The sequence below is a fragment of the Schistocerca nitens genome, chromosome 9, assembly GCF_023898315.1.
Source record: "Schistocerca nitens isolate TAMUIC-IGC-003100 chromosome 9, iqSchNite1.1, whole genome shotgun sequence".
Classification (NCBI taxonomy): domain Eukaryota; kingdom Metazoa; phylum Arthropoda; class Insecta; order Orthoptera; family Acrididae; genus Schistocerca; species Schistocerca nitens.
Genome location: NC_064622.1, coordinates 426,894,684 through 426,910,479, shown reverse-complemented (window position 1 = coordinate 426,910,479; position 15,796 = coordinate 426,894,684). Strand labels below are relative to the sequence as shown.

Genomic DNA, 15,796 nt, shown 5'->3' with positions numbered 1-15,796 from the left:
TCCATTTAGCGACCGATCGGAACTTACTTTCTGGACAACTCTCGTATTTGTGGAAGTATCTATCCTTCAGTGTGCAATAAATACACACTATGCCACACATCAAGAAATTCAATAAAAGGAAATTACTAGTTCACAAACAGAAATTACTAGTTCACAAACAGAGCAATCCACGCTGTTGAAAGTAACCTATGTATCAGTTCTTCAGGGAAGAAATTCCCACATGGCATGCCTCCTGGTGATTCAAATTTTTGTAGTGGTTTGTTGCTGTCGATGTGGGCATCTTACCTTCTTTGGTAAAGAAAGTGGCGAAATGTAAACAATGTGATGGTGTAGGCTGTCTGGAAATAAATGAACAACAAAGTTGCAGGAAGGGTTGTTCTTTGTAGATCCTGCAATAAATCTATCTAGAAAATGACTTCGAACATTGTGCACAATTCATATGATGAGAATTTAAAGTCAGTGTATGCAATGCGTGCAGTAGCAAAGGAAAAAAGACTGCTCAAACATTTTGTGGTTTTATGGATCTTCCTCCTCCTCCCAGTAGGTTTAGCAAGTACATAAAAATACTTTTAGCTGCCTTGACGGTAGTGTCTAAAGCATCTATGAAACCTGTAATAGAATAAACTGTAAATATTAGTGGAACCAGGGAAATTGCTGTTGCACTTGATGGTACATGGCAACGTCGAGGACATCGTTCCTTGACTGTTGTTGTAAGTGCTACTTCTCTGGACAATGGAAAAGTTGTTGATGTTGAGTGCTTATCTAAGTACTGCCACACCTGCCATGTTAACACTGAAGGACATATTGAACATCAGTGTTCTAAGAATTATGATGGTTACAGTGGAGGTATGGAGTGTGATGAAGCTCTAAAAATATTTCAGAGGTCGGTGCCCGTTTATAAAGTTAGATATACGAAGTGTCTAGACAATGGGGACTCTAAAGATTTCAATAAATTTAATGAGTTCAATGTTTATTGTGATATCTTCGTAACAAAACTGGAGTGTTGTGGACATGTGCAAAAGAGGATGGGTGCGAGATTAGGGGAGCTATGAAGAGAAATGAAAGGAAAGTTGCTATCTGATGGAAAATCTCTGTCTGGCGGAGACAGGTTGACAGAAACTAAAATACACCTTCTTCGGAGTTATTATGGACTGGCCATTAGACAAGCTGCACCTCTGAATGATGTTACAGCAATGAGAAAAGCTGTACGGCCCACCTACTTTCGTAAGTTGTTCACAGATGACCAACCTATTCACGGACTTTGCCCTAAATTTCAAATGTTCAAATGGCTCTGAGCACTATGGTACTTAACATCTATGGTCATCAGTCCCATAGAACTTAGAACTACTTAAACCTAACTAACCTAAGAACATCACACAACACCCAGTCATCACGAGGCAGGGAAAATCCCTGACCCCGCCGGGAATCGAACCCGGGAACCCGGGCGCGGGAGCCGAGAACGCTACCGCACGACCACGAGATGCGGACTTGCCCTAAAGGAGCAGATTCTTGGTGTGGTTACAAAAAAGCAAAAGAAAGTGGTCAGATGTACCATCTTAAGCATTCTCTTCCTGAGCCTGTTATGAATGAAATAAAACTAATTTTTAGAGACGAGTGACCCTGTTTTGCTTAGTAAATGTCTTCATGGAGGCACTCAGAATACATATGAAAGTTTCAGCCATTGCATATGGGGAAGATAACCTAGGAAAATTTTTGTAGGACTAAATACATTAAAAGTTAGTGTACAAGATGCAGCGATATGTTTCAATGGTGGAGTGACAGGAAGGTTGAAAGTCCTGAGAAATTTTTGGCATAAAAGGTGGTTCTAATATGGAAGATCAATTGCTTGCGCGTAACAGACAACGGCTGCATGAAGCTGAAAGATTTGTTCTTCAAGTTACCAATGAAGCAAGAAGTGATAAAAGGAATGGCAAGAGGAAGCTTGGAAGAAATGTTGCAGGATGAAGACTATGTTTCAGGAATGTTCTGAGGCACAGTATAATTGGACTCATATCTTCATTCGCAATTTCCCGCACGTTATATTTTTCAGAAGTCAGGTACAAATATATCTTAAAGATTATAAAGCATTGCTCTAATTTTTTTCCGTATCTTGGAGTAGTCTATACTTGTGTAGTAGACTTAAGCTTTATTACAGAATCAACTAAATTATAGAAAAAATTATATTTTTATTAGGAAAAAAATTACAAAATTTAAAATGTAAGATGTGATATTTTTTATCCTTGTAATATACATAATAGGTGGAATTAAATATGTCTAGTATCTCAGCCAGAAAAATCATGCATATCTGGTCTCCTTCAAATGTATAACATCGGATTAAATTGTACCTGAATTTGATTGAGGAAGCATTTTGGAAAAAAAGTGCATCAATTTAGTTGTAATTTTTTAATAACCCTAAGCAGATTCAAAAATGTTCAGAATACTTCTAATTTGTGTAGAAAGTGTGCTGCATTATCTGATATCAACAAAAAATCTGTAAAACATATACATTATAAACAGTGCCTGAAAGAAATAGGTGTTGATATTTATGTAATATTTTATTGGGCCGGAAAAGTAACCTGTATCCTTAAAGTGCTACTATTCAACTGAAACTGGAAGAAAATAATGACTTTGCCAGGTAAAACCATTGTTTAACGGAACAATACCCATATGTTTCATTGCGCACATTGCAGCAGTGTGTTGGTAGATGCGCAACAATGTTCCTGTATGCGCCGGCGTGCGTCTATTATGAGGAAAACGAGAAAGCCGACAAACAGAGAACCGTTACCTTTGATGTACTGCACCGACACAGTGGCTCAAATGGCTCTGAGCACTATGGGACTCAACTGCTGTGGTCATAAGTCCCCTAGAACTTAGAACTACTTAAACCTAACTAACCTAAGGACATCACACACAGCCATGCCCGAGGCAGGATTCGAACCTGCGACCGTAGCAGTCGCACGGTTCCGGACTGCGCGCCTAGAACCGCGAGACCACCGGGGCCGGCCCCGACACAGTGCGTAACTTATTCGTTGTTGCACAGATCGGCGCGACTTTCACTCCATCAGCGGCGCTAAACACGCTTTTTTCCGCATTATACTGTGAATTATTATGTTCTAAGAATGAGATTTTGAACTCTGCAGCGGAGCGTGCGCTGATATGAAACTTCCTGGCAGATTAAAACTGTGTGCACCGACCGAGAAAAATGGTTCAAATGGCTCTGAGCACTATGGGACTCAACTGCTGTGGTTATCAGTCCCCTAGAACTTAGAACTACTTAAACCTAACTAACCTAAGGACATCACACACATCCATGCCCGAAGCAGGATTCGAACCTGCGACCGTAGCAGTGGCACGGTTCCGGACTGCGCGCCTAGAACCGCGAGACCACCGCGGCCGGCTGCACCGACCGAGACTCGAACTCGGGACCTTTGCCTTTCGCGGGCAAGTGCTCTACCATCTGAGCTACCGAAGCACGACTCACGCCCGGTCCTCACAGCTTTACTACTGCCAGTATCTCGTCTCCTACCTTCCAAACTTTACAGAAGCTCTCCTGCGAACCTTGCAGAACTAGCACTCCTGAAAGAAAGGATACTGCGGAGACATGGCTTAGCCACAGCCTGGGGCTATGTTATAAGATTTGCTTCCCATTTCCGCGTTAGGCACGTTCCACTTTATACAAAAAATCAGTGTATAAAAAATGGTACAAATGGCTCTGAGCACTATGGGACTCAACATCTGAGGTCATCAGTCCCCTAGAACTTAGAACTACTTAAACCTAACTAACCTAAGGACATCACACACATCCATGCCGGAGGCAGGATTCGAACCTGCGACCGTAGCGGTCACGCTGTTCCAAACTGAAGCGCCTAGAACCGCACGGCCACACCGGCCGGCCAATCAGTGTATAAAGCGCACTGAATGCGTCGGGACTGAAATACTTGAACGGTTTGGGCAGAGTTCCAATTTATACACGTTCCGATTTCAGAAAGTTTTACTGTACTTGTGGACTTAATTACACATATGATATCCAAACTTCTGATTAATTGATCAACTACAGGGCTGATTATATAGTTGGTGGCTTCATTAAGGAGAAGATATGTGCCGAGGAGAAACGTGCGTGTGATGTAGGAACACGGTCATTAAACATACTGACGGAGAAAAAGTCGCAGCTCCAAGAAGGAGTTGTGCGGCATAAATGGAAGTTGGTTGTTGGTTTTCTACAGCTTAAAGATGATGTCTATGCTGATTTCGCGCCAGTTGCATAAGATTTTCGCTAGTAGAGTCACTATGAGGATGGAAATCAGGTTTGTCTTAAATACTCGCTGTAACGGTAGTGAGCATTAGTTACGTTTAAGATTGGACTTGGTGAGTAGTGATGGGGAGCTCGTGAATGAGTCGTTCAAATGAACGCTTCACTCCAGTGAAGTGTGAACTAACCACTCAATTTCAATGAACTGGTACTTCAAACTCTTCAGAGATAGCACACTCCACACTTTTTTCTAGTTCACTCCCTCTCTTCCCCTCTCGCACTACATCGGCGCTACGTCACTCATCCTCCCTTCCCTTTAAGTCCGCCCTCTACTGCCTGTCGACGAATCGCGCGGTGTTTGTGGGGAATGATTGGTTTAGGAGTGGTTGGGACGGCGGGGGGGGGGGGGGTGAGGGGTGAGGGGAAGGCAGCGCCAGCTGCTTCCTGCAGTGCTGATGCTGACTATTTGTGCAGTCCAGTTATACTTCGCGTCTACGGGTAACCTACCGTTGGCAGCGCTTGCAGACAAATCAATATTAAAGATACAAAGTACAAACGAAGAGGCTGACTGTATGAGCACGCACAGCTAACATGAAAATTAAAGGTTTGTTAATAACACCGAAAGAGGGATTTTACTTGAAATCGTACTAATGACTACAGGTGACAGTTTACGTTTTGAATGTGGAGGGTTATTATTCTCAACAAAAATAAAATCTACAGGAAAACTTCTGAATAATTACTTAACGTAGGTGTATAGACTTTGTGACAGTGGTAAACATACTCATTCTATTTTGGATTAAATTTTAATAGGAACATAAAATTGGACTGCATTTCGTTGGTAGACCTAGTTTTCAGTCCATGAATACAACAAATAATGTTTCACTTGGTAGATAAAGACTTTTTTGGGCGCTTCACGAAAAAATGTCGAGCAAGATTAAATGTAATACCTTCTTTATATGTGACAGGCTTCTCTGTTTATCTTTGTCCCCTTCGACCATGCTCTATTTAACTCAGACGCTGTAAGAGCGTAAAACGTTGCGTGCACGTTACTGCATAGGTCGGCCATCTGTTGGTAAAATTATGAAGTATTACGAAGCTTTATTGTACGAGCGAGGCGAAGCGAGCGTAGCCGCGGCTGAGCGGCGAACTGGGCAACTTCGTCAGGCTTCCGTACTTCATGAATGAACTGCTTGATTTGAACGCTTCACGGAAAAGAGTGAAACGAATGAAGTAGTTCACGGGAATGAACGAGTTCGACCCATCTGTATTGGTGAGGTGATATTAGTCAAGAGCGCCTCGAAGGCGACAAAACCGCCATTATTATCTCACTAATTTCGAACGAGACCTTGTAATAGGGCTTGAGAGATTGGAGTCACTTCTGCGATATTGTAGAAATATTTGGCAGGAATGTATCCACTGTACATGATTGAGGCAGCGGTGGTCAGGAGAATGTACGGCCGCAATAAGTTCTGTCTTGGAACGGCCGCGTGGCACTACGCAGTGGGAAAATCATCGCGTTAGGCTTAGAGCTATTGCTCATCATACTTCATCTGCAGCAACAATTTGAGCAGCAATTGGCATCATGTTATAAATCGGTTATTTCAAGGGCAGCTCCGTGCCAGATGCCCTGTAGCGTGCGTTCACTGACCCCAAACTACCGTCATTGGAGGGCAGGGTGGAGACTTGTTGTGTTTTCTGAGGAAAACTGGTTCTCCTCGGTGCCAGTGTTGGAAAGGAGGCCAGTTGAGGGCCTGCAACCAACCTGTCTGCCTGCTAGACATACTGGACCTACACCTGGAGGTATGGCCTGTGATGCGATTTTGTATGACCGTAGAAGCACTCTTGTGGTTATCCCACACTCTGCAAATTTGTAGGTCAATCTACTGTTTCGACCTGTTGTGCTGTCACCCATGAACAGCGTTCCAGGGAGTGTTTTTCCAACGGGTTAACGCCACCCATATAGCGCTGTTGTAACTCAACAAGCTCCACAAAGTGTCGACATGTTGCGTTGGTCTGCTAGATCACCAGCGCTGTCTTCTGTCTAGCACATATGGAATATCATCAGATGACACGTCTAGCGCCGTCGACAGACAGTATTAACCGTCTCTGTATCGACCGACCAAGTGCAACAGGCATGGAACTCTATACCACAAACTGGCATCGGCAACTGTACGACACTTGCATTCAACATTCTGGCGGCTACACCGGTTATTAATGTACACTACTGGCCATTAAAATTGCTACACCAAGAAGATGGCGTGCTACAGACGCGAAATTTAACCGACGGGAAGAAGATGCTGTGATATGCAAATGATTAGCTTTTCAGAGCATTCACACAAGGTTGGCGCCGGTGGCGACACCTACAACGTGCTGACATGAGGAATGTTTCCAACCGATTTCTCATACACAAACAGCAGTTGACCGGCGTTGCCTGCTGAAACGTTGTTGTGATGCCTCGTGTAAGGAGGAGCAATGCGTACCATCACGTTTACGACTTAGGTAAAGGTCGGATTGTAGCCTTTCGCGATTGCGGTTTATCGTATCGCGACATTGCTGCTCGCGTTGGTCGAGATCCAATGACTGTTAGCAAAATATGGAATCGGTGGGTTCAGGAGGGTAATACGGAACGCCGTGCTGGGTCCCAACGGCCTCGAGTCACTAGCAGTCGAGATGACACTTATCTGATCCGCGTGGCTGTAACGGATCGTGCAGCCACGTCTCGATCCCTGAGTCAACAGATGAGAACGTTTGCAAGACAACAACCATCTGCACGAACAGTTCGATGACGTTTGCAGCAGCATGCACAAACAGCTCGGAGACAATGGTTGCGGTTACCCTTGACGCTGCATCACATACAGGAGCGCCTGCGATGGTGTACTCAACGATGAACCTGGGTGCACGAATGGCAAAACGTAATTTTTACGGATGAATCCAGCTTCTGTTTACAGCATCATGATGGTCGCATCCGTGTTTGGCGACATCGTGGTGAACGCACATTGGAAGCGTGTATTCGTTATCGCCATACTGGCGTATCACCCGACGTGATAGTGTGTGGTGCCATTGGTTACACGTCTCGGTCACCTCTTGTTTGCATTGACGGCACTTTGAACAGTGGACGTTACATTTCAGATGTGTTACGACCCGTGGCTCTACCCTTCATTCGATCCCTGCGAAACCCTACATTTGAGCAGGATAATGCACGACCGCATGTTACAGCTCCTGTACGAGCCTTTCTGGATACAGAAAATGTTCGACTGCTGCTCTGGCCAGCACATTCTCCAGGTCTCTCACCAACTGTAAACGTCTGGTCAATGGTGGCCGAGCAACTGGCTCGTCACAATACGTCAGTCACTACTCTTGATGAACTGTGGTATCGTGTTGAAGCTGCATGGGCAGCTGTACCTGTACACTCCATCCAAGCTCTGTTTGACTCAATGCCCAGGCGTATCAAGGCCGTTATTACGGCCGGAGGTGGTTGTTTTGGGTACCGATTTCTCATGATCTAAGCACCCAAATTGCGTGAAAATGTAATCACATGTCAGTTCTAGTATAATATATTTGTCCAATGAATACCCGTTTATCATCTGCATTTGTTCTTGGTGTAGCAATTTTAATGGCCAGTAGTGTACCAGCATTTCACATTTGCAATGACTTATCTCCCTGTTGTCTTAAGCTGTGACTTTGCGATATCTATCTCCTAAAAATGTTACCTACACTAATGTATTCCTGAAAGCTCATTACTCTGCATTTATCATTTTTTGTTGTTGCGATTTTTTTGCGTCAGTCTATTACAATCCAAGTGTCTGTAACTGAGCGATCTCTTTATTTTGAGAGGAACAAAATAAAAAAAAAACATTTTTAATGCTCAGACAGCTTAAACCAGACGGGGCCTAGAAATTCAGAATCTTTTGTTTCGGAGACAACGGTCTTGTCGATTAAGCTATCCAGGTATGATTCACAATCCAGCCTCATAATTTGGTTATGTACACTATCTCACCAAAGGTATACGGACACCCATCTGTAATGTGGAATTGACCACCAGATGTCACGAGAGGCGGACCCACCGGTATAAAAGAAGGTGGCAGTATTGTGTTGTCTGTGGAGGAGCAGTAACAGAAGAATGGGTCCGGCAGGAGAGCTCAGTGATATCCAACATGTCCTGCCCACTGGATGTCACCTGAGTACAGATCCATCAGTGATATTTCAACCCCTCTGAAGCTGCCTGGGTTATCGTCGCTGAGCTGATTGTAAAATGGAAAGGATAAGGAACAACCAGGGCTGTACGAAGACCAGACAGACCTCACGTACTGACGGGCAGCAGTCGTTGGGCACCACCGAGGACTGTTGTAAAAAACACTGCATGAAATCAGTGGAAGAAACCAACCGGGAGTTCCAAAATGCTACCAACAGTCGAGCTAGCAGAATGACTTTACGAAAACTTTTCAAAAAATTAGGTTCAATGGTCGAGCTGCTCCTCAAAAGACGCAGATTTCTGTAGTCAGTGATGCTGGAGGTGTTATAAAGAGTAACACCACTGGACAGTTAATGACAGGAAGCGAACGTCTGAAAAGATGAATCACGCCTTATCCTGTGACAATCCGAATGGAACAGTTTGATCTTAGTTGACGCCTGGAGATCATTACCAGCAAACCTGTGTAGCGGTAATAATGAAGTGCAGCAGAGGTTGTGTTGCAGCATGGAGGTGTTTGTCGTGGTTGGAGTATGGTTCCCACACTGCGCTTAAGGAAACACTAAATGTGAAAGGACATGAACACATTTTATAGCTATCTTGGGTATTAGTAGACCATTTCAGCTGTATTTAGTCCGTTATTATTGGATCACCACAGGTTTCGCGACACTAAAAGCTACGACTTCAGGTGAATATCTGTATAACAATAAATGCAGAAGGATCCTGTCGGAGGAACATCCGCAACTGAGCATTATACCAGGGGTTGAAAATACCGCCACAATTGTAAGGTTCTTTTATTTAGGACACTACCGGTTTCGGGCTCTTATACGCCCATCTTCAGTTGTCGTAACTTGGTGCTGTGACTCCGACCGCTCGCTGGTAGCTCACCGCGTCTTGTAATCGTCCACCACGGAGCTCAGAGTCACAGCACCAAGTTACGACAACTGAAGATGGGAGTATAAGAGACCGAAACCGGTCGTGTCCTAAATAAAAGAACCTTACAACTGTAGCGATATTTTTAGCCTCTTTTAAAATCCGGAAGGAGTAACAACCCTGAGATAAATACTGGTGTGGTAAATTATTTTAAGATTTTAAAAACTTTTTGAAAACTCATAAAAAATTTTACAAGAGAATATCAAAATGTTAGTACTCACATAACTAAAACATTAGACCGGAAAAGCTCGGAACTTTCTACCCAACATTCGTTGTCCGTCAGAATAAAACACCGCTAAAAGGCGGTACCGATATATCATAGAATAAAACAGCCGATTTCAGTATAGTGGATGGGTCCTAAACAAATCAAATTTCATCCAGGTAGAACATCCCTACATTTTGTGGAAACCGTTTCTTGGATTTTCATTCTGGCCCAAAATTAATAGTTTTTCATTTATTTTCACGTTACCAGTGGATTACTGTGGTACGATTTGTTTAGGACCCATCCACTATATTGGATTCCGGCTGTTTTATTCTATGATATACTTTCTTTTAGCAGTGTTTTATTTTGACGGACAAAAAATGATGGGTACAAAGTTCCGAGATTTTCTGCTCTAATGTTTGCGTTATGCGAGTACTAACATTTTCATATACTCATGTAAATGTTTTTAACAATTATTAAAAACATTTTAAGATCTTAAAATAATTTACCACACCAGGTATATCTCAGAGTTCTTATTCCTTCTGGGTTTATTATTATACAGATGTTCACCTGAAGAGGTGGCTTGTAGCGCCACGAAATCGGTAGTGATCGAATAATAAAGGACTAAATACAGATGAAGCGGTTTATTATCACCCAAGATGACTCATAGTTGTGGTTGCCCTACCTACAACCTTGCCTGCACATTTTATAGCCTTGTGAATACAACAGAGAAACAGTTCGGAGACTAATATTGTGTTAGCACAGCAATGCTCCGTGTCGTAAAGCAGCATCTGTGGTAACAATGGTTTGTGAACAGCTACGTTCCCGACCTGATCGCAGGGCAACACCTTATAAAGCAGACTTCGCTCCAGCTACCAGCGTGTAACATTACTACTTTTAGGCTCTTGAAGAAGAATGGGCTGCCATTGCTCCGCAGAGAAAGTGTACCCAGCAGCATTGAAGCCGTCACAAAGCGCAAAGGGCGAACACACCCGACATTAGTCTCTCCACACAGGTATCCCGATACCTATGATTAGACAGCGTACATAAATCTCCTAACATGAACCGCGTCTAAAAAATATAAATGAACATGGAACAGTGACTCAAAATTGCAATAAAGATCTCGGGTTGTTGATGCAGAGGCCTTGGATGTTTATTTGAGAGAGTTCAGAATGTCTTGTAGCTAGATTATATACATTGTATTACTTATTGATAGCATCTCTGTAATTTCAAAATCGTTTTCAGTGCTGTGCCCTTGCAAAGAGGTGTAGGTAGCCGCTCCACTCTGTTTCATGACAGTGCCGGCAAGGACTGTAGTCGGAAGTAGTTCATAGCATTCGGCGCGAAGCTCTAGGCTCTCCTGAGGGCATTGGACGAGGATTGCGAAAGCCGTTATCCTTAGTAACCTTTAGTGTAGTACAGTGAGTCGACAAAAACATGGAAACTCCACGAGAAAAAAAAGTATAAGGTAGCCAAGACTACCAAGAGTAAAGAAAAATCATGACACATTCATATAATTTGTCGACCTAGAAAAAGCGTTCGACTATATAAAATGGAGCAAGATATTCGAAATTCTTAGAAAAATAAGGGTAAGCTATAGGGTGAGACGGGTAATATACAATGTGTACAATTGCCAAGAGGGAATAATAAGAATGAACGACGGATTGAAAAGGGTGCGAGACAGGGATATAGTCTTTCACCCCGACTATTCAATCTGTACACAGAAGAAGCAATGGTGGAAATAAAAGAAAGATTCAAGAACTGAATTAAAATTCAAGGCGAAAGGGTATCTAAGATAACATTTATATCCTGAGTCAAAGCGAAGACGAATTACGTGATCTGCTGAATGGAATGAACAGTCTAATGAGTACAAATATGGATTGAGACTAAATCGAAGAAAGACGACATAAATGAGAAGTAGCAGAAATGAGAACAAAAAGGATCTTAACATCAGGATTGATGGTCCCGCAGTAGATGAAGTTAAAAAATTCTTCTACCTAGGCAGCAAAATAACGAAGACGGACGGAGCAAGGGAGGGCATCAAAAGCAGACTAGCACTGGCCAAGACAAGTCTACTAATATCAATGATAGGCCTTAGTTTGAGACAGAATCTACGTTTGGCGGACAGTATTGTATGGTAGTGCAGCATAGACTGTGGGAAAACCAGAACAGCATCTGAAATGTAGTGCTACAGACGAATGTTGAAAATTAAGTGGAATGATAAGCTAAGGAATGAGGAGGTTCTCCGCAGAATCGTAGAGGAAAGGACTATGTGGAAAACACTGATAAGGGGAAGGAAGAGGATAAAAGGACATTTGTTAAGACACCAGGGAGTAATTTCCATAGTACTAGAGGGGACTGTAGAGTTTAAAAACTGTAGAGAAGGACAGAAAGTGGGATACAGCCAGCAAATAAGTGATGACGTAGGCTGTAAATGCTACTCCGATGAAGAGGCTTAAAAAAAAAAAAAAAAAAAACAAAAAAAAAAAAAAAAACCAAGCCTGCAGGCTGCGTTGTTGTATTTGACCACAAGCGGCACCTGTGCAACGTCCTCAAATGGTTCAAATGGCCTGAGCACTATGGAACTTAACAGCTAAGGTCATCAGTCCCCTAGAACTTAGAACTACTTAAACCTAACTAACCTAAGGACATCACACACATCCACTCCCGAGGCAGGATTCGAACCTGCGACCGTAGCGGTCGCACGATTCCAGACTGAAGCGCCTAGAACCGCTCGGCCACCACGGCCGGCCAATGTCCTCAATAAGTGGCAAGTGTAAGTCGCGTTCAGAAAAGTGTTCTGCGTTATATCGGAGCAAATTCTTGGTATTGATGGCTGGTGCTTCTGTAAACCACGTAGCCAAGGTGTTTGGTGGTTCAAGAGGCACCATATCAAAGACTTCGACCTCATACAGGGAGAGCGGAAAATACACTCCTGGAAATTGAAATAAGAACACCGTGAATTCATTGTCCCAGGAAGGGGAAACTTTATTGACACATTCCTGGGGTCAGATACATCACATGATCACACTGACAGAACCACAGGCACATAGACACAGGCAACAGAGCATGCACAATGTCGGCACTAGTACAGTGTATATCCACCTTTCGCAGCAATGCAGGCTGCTATTCTCCCATGGAGACGATCGTAGAGATGCTGGATGTAGTCCTGTGGAACGGCTTGCCATGCCATTTCCACCTGGCGCCTCAGTTGGACCAGCGTTCGTGCTGGACGTGCAGACCGCGTGAGACGACGCTTCATCCAGTCCCAAACATGCTCAATGGGGGACAGATCCGGAGATCTTGCTGGCCAGGGTAGTTGACTTACACCTTCTAGAGCACGTTGGGTGGCACGGGATACATGCGGACGTGCATTGTCCTGTTGGAACAGCAAGTTCCCTTGCCGGTCTAGGAATGGTAGAACGATGGGTTCGATGACGGTTTGGATGTACCGTGCACTATTCAGTGTCCCCTCGACGATCACCAGTGGTGTACGGCCAGTGTAGGAGATCGCTCCCCACACCATGATGCCGGGTGTTGGCCCTGTGTGCCTCGGTCGTATGCAGTCCTGATTGTGGCGCTCACCTGCACGGCGCCAAACACGCATACGACCATCATTGGCACCAAGGCAGAAGCGACCCTCATCGCTGAAGACGACACGTCTCCATTCGTCCCTCCATTCACGCCTGTCGCGACACCACTGGAGGCGGGCTGCACGATGTTGGGGCGTGAGCGGAAGGCGGCCTAACGGTGTGCGGGACCGTAGCCCAGCTTCATGGAGACGGTTGCGAATGGTCCTCGCCGATACCCCAGGAGCAACAGTGTCCCTAATTTGCTGGGAAGTGGCGGTGTGGTCCCCTACGGCACTGCGTAGGATCCTACGGTCTTGGCGTGCATCCGTGCGTCGCTGCGGTCCGGTCCCAGGTCGACGGGCACGTGCACCTTCCGCCGACCACTGGTGACAACATCGATGCACTGTGGAGACCTCACGCCCCACGTGTTGAGCAATTCGGCGGTACGTCCACCCGGCCTCCCGCATGCCCACTATACGCCCTCGCTCCAAGTCCGTCAACTACACATACGGTTCACGTCCACGCTGTCGCGGCATGCTACCAGTGTTAAAGACTGCGATGGAGCTCCGTATGCCACGGCAAACTGGCTGACACTGACGGCGGCGGTGCACAAATGCTGCGCAGCTAGCGCCATTCGACGGCCAACACCGCGGTTCCTGGTGTGTCCGCTGTGCCGTGCGTGTGATCATTGCTTGTACAGCCCTCTCGCAGTGTCCGGAGCAAGTATGGTGGGTCTGACACACCGGTGTCAATGAGTTCTTTTTTCCATTTCCAGGAGTGTACATCATCCGCTTTGTCGCAACGTGGGCTGCTGTGTGTGTGTTGATGATGGTGGCAGACGGTCATTGAAAAGAATTGTTACGAAGAATAAGATGACGGCAGCAACAAAGTCACTACAGATGTGAATGCCGGTCTCGCGGACTCTTTCAGCACTGAAATTGTAGCGAAATGCAGGAAGATCTGCAGCGGATAGGCACTTGGTGCAGGGAGTGGCAACTGACCCTTAACAGAGACAAATGTAATGTATTGCGAATACATAGAAAGAAGGATCCTTGATTGTATGATTATATGATCGGAACAAACACTGGTAGCACTTACTTCTGTAAAATATCTGGGAGTATGCGTGCGGAACGATTTGAAGTGGAATGATCATATAAAATTAATTGTTGGTAAGGCGGGTACCAGGTTGAGATTCATTGGGAGAGGCTTAGAAAATGTAGTCCATCAACAAATGAGGTGGCTTACAAACACTCGTTCGACCTATACTTGAGTATTGCTCATCAGTGTGGGATCCGTACCAGATCGGGTTGACGGAGGAGATGGAGATGGAGAAGATCCAAAGAAGAGCGGCGCGATTCGTCACAGGGTTATTTGGTAACCGTGATAGCGTTACAGAGATGTTTAATAAACTCAAGTGGCAGACTCTGCAAGAGAGGTGCTCTGCATCGCGGTGTAGCTTGCTCGCCAGGTTTCGAGAGGGTGCGTTTCTGGATGAGGTATCGAATGTATTGCTTCCCCCTACTTATACCTCCCGAGGAGATCACGAATGTAAAATTAGAGAGATTAGAGCGCGCACGGAGGCTTTCAGACAGTCGTTCTTCCCACGAACCATACGCGACTGGAACAGGAAAGGGAGGTAATGACAGTGGCACGTAAAGTGCCCTCCGCCACACACCGTTGGGTGGCTTGCGGAGTATAAATGTAGATGTAGATGTAGATGTAGAAGGGAGCTCCATAATCTGGGAGTAACAGGGCGACCTGGGATACAAAAAGCACTTATCAGTGATGCAAAAGCCCGTACAGGGCAAAGAGATGTCGAAGCCAGAAAACATGGAGTATAGAGAAATGGAATGACGTAATTTGGTCGGATGACTCCTGCTTCTCACTGTTTCCAACTTCTGGTCAAGCGTACGTCGCTGGGGTGGAATACGGCGGGAGACCAGTGATGATAAGAGCAGCCTTATTGTGGTATTCTGTGGACACCGTAGGCAGTTTGCAAAGCCGCGTTAAAAATGGTTCAAATGGCTCTGAACACTATGGGACTTAACATCTGAGGTCATCAGTCCCCTAAAGCTTAGAACTACTTAAACCTAGCTATCCTAACTAAAACACATCCATGCCCGAGGCAGTATTCGAACCTGCGACCGTAGCGGTCGAGCGGTTCCAGACTGCAGCGCCTAGAATCGCTCGGCTACACCGGCCGGTAAGGCCGCGTTACTTTCAAGTACTGTGTGACCGTTTTGGCCGATCAGGTGCATCCCATGGTACAACTTTTGTTCTCCAGTTGAGATGTTTTATTCCAAGACGACAAGGCCCCTGTTCACTTATGCCGCATTGTCCAGGACTGGTTGATAGGCAGAAGGATGAACTTTGCCATCTACCCTGGCCACCTCAGTTATCATATCTCAATATCATTCAGTCTTTGTGGTCTACTTTGGAAAGAGCTATCCCCCTACATTATCTTCACCTGCACTTGCTCGTATTTTGCAGGAAGGGTGGTATAAGATTCCCTTGAAAACCATACAGGAATGCGGACGGTTATCTGCCCTGTATTAGGCATGGTAATATGTTTATAATGTTGTCCACCTATTGTAAATAAATTGTGACTGGTAAAAGTTATCTCGTTGGTTCATTCTATATCAGTAACGATC

The 15,796-nt window shown here is 44.9% G+C and overlaps 1 non-coding gene across 1 annotated transcript; it reads right to left on the bottom strand.

Moving 5' to 3' along the window:
- Window positions 1–3,398: 3,398 nt before the first annotated feature.
- On the bottom strand, window positions 3,399–3,472 carry Trnas-cga (transfer RNA serine (anticodon CGA)). The gene has a single exon. It is a non-coding gene; the product is annotated as a tRNA-Ser (tRNA).
- Window positions 3,473–15,796: the final 12,324 nt, after the last annotated feature.